Source organism: Magnolia sinica, chromosome 12, assembly GCF_029962835.1.
Source record: "Magnolia sinica isolate HGM2019 chromosome 12, MsV1, whole genome shotgun sequence".
In the NCBI taxonomy this organism is placed as follows: domain Eukaryota; kingdom Viridiplantae; phylum Streptophyta; class Magnoliopsida; order Magnoliales; family Magnoliaceae; genus Magnolia; species Magnolia sinica.
In genome coordinates, this window is record NC_080584.1 from 82,594,361 (window position 1) to 82,596,526 (window position 2,166).

The window sequence follows — 2,166 nt, forward strand, 5'->3', positions numbered from 1 at the left end:
CAGCGATTAGGTTCAACCGGTGATCTCTGTACGTGTTTGTCTTCTAGTTTATACCTATCTTTTGAGACATGTATATTCACAATGGACCCCACTATATGAATGATTTGGCTTTTGTGGCAAGTGGGCCATGATGATCTTGTGGTAGGTGTTCAATCTTGTACTTTCTGTAGACTCAGTGATTTAGACAACAAATAGATGAGACGCTAAAAAGGCCTTGCATACCAATGGCCACTTGTAAGAATTGAAAACTAGCCTATCCAACACAAAGCCCTAGTGCATTAATCGATTCACGAAGAGAAAAAGAAATCTCGGGTTTCAGTTGGGACGAGTGGGGCCATAGTTTGATAATCCGACTATTAGTCTATTTCCTATCACCTTGGATGGGCCACTCTCCAAAACTCTCCCAAAACTGAAATATCCAAATCACATTAATAATAGACTATTCTTTAGTTGACACATTATGGAATCTATGATTTATTTTCCATTAATTAATAGAAATGATACTATCTCTAGTTCACAAACATCATGCCCAATCAATATTCCTCAAGATTCCCACCATACAAAGATTAGCGGCAAATCATCCAAGGTCCTTTCGAATGATTCATTCTCATTGTTTCCATATAATCAAATTCAGTGGATTAAAAAGAATCAGCTTTGATTGATATTCAATTAATAATAAAATAATAAATTAAGAGAAATTAAAAATGCACCTTGTAAATATTTTTTAAAAAGAGGAAAATTGTTGCAGCTTTACACCAAAAATTGTCTCGAATTCGAATGATTTTCAATGACTGATCATTTCAAGGATGGCTTAGCCAAAACCCAACCTCCTCTCCAAAGCGATCGAAAATCCATATAATACTTGTGAGCTGAAAGAGACATGAACGTCAAAACTTTTAAAAGTCCAAACTTCATCGCAAATTTAATTCACTTGACCAGTCGAGCAGAAATAAGGAAGCGGTGCGTTAGTGGAATTTGTTCACAATGAAATTTTCCACCACAGAAAATGGAATTTCATCTCTCCTTCTCTCTCTCTCACACATCTTCCCGATTAAAAGTCTTTCTGATTTCAATTGAAGAGATTCAGTGAGGAGGAAGAGGATGAAGAAGTTTCCATTTTACCTTGACGATTGCCTACTCAAACGCTTCGGAATTACGTGGAACGCTCCGATGTGACGTGTAAGTCACACGCTCTAAAGTTTCTTGAATAGATACATCTTGTGGAATAGACCCAACTAAAACCACGATAACGATTATGTTCCTCTTTCATGTCTCTTCTCCATCTCTTCCTTGATCCTGTTATGGGATGATCATTAAAGTTTGAGCGATACCGAATTTCAAGTGGACGGCAAACCACTAAACGGTTGAGAATTATGTGGAGAGCGGATTGTGATCTCAGGTTAAGCACGCATTAGTGTACTTATGATCAATACTCAAGGCATTCGGATGTATGTGTCATCCATTTATCCATTTATGAGATCATTATGAATGATGCTTGATGTTGGGTGAGCAAATCAAATCTTAAGTGGGCCTTAGCAAAGAAACTAAGAATGGACGATGTGGTTAAAAATTTTCATAGGATTATAGCGTTCTCTCTCAAAACAAATTTGTATTTTCATCCTCTTATCTTTATGCTGATCATGAAGTAGTGGGATGCTGGGGTGAAAATTCATTACTGTGGGCCTACTAATGCTACGGAAAATGAATGGCGATGTGGATAAGCCACCACATTATGGTGGGCCCCATAAGTTTTTGAACTTATGGGGCTCACCTTAGTGTATGTATTCTTATCCATCGTGTCCATCCATTTTGCCACTCATTGTAAGATCTAATTGGCATATCCAAGCTCTAAGTGGACCACCAATTAGAACTATGTATGATTATCTTCACCGTAAACAATTCCACGTCAATGAAAGTTTAATCAAACTTAATTTGATTTCACCAATTTGATTTTATGATTTTGTGATTTCATCATAGTAATAATATATGCATACATTACATTAATTAATATCACAATTTATTATCTTAAGTTGTTCGCATCAAGCAATTATTGTCAAAAGTATTCACATAACTTCTCTTCATGTTCACATACCATTACTCAAAGATAAGCCCTTTCAACCCCATTCATCAGGGCTATAATGCCGTCAAGTTATCTACTTATTTTAT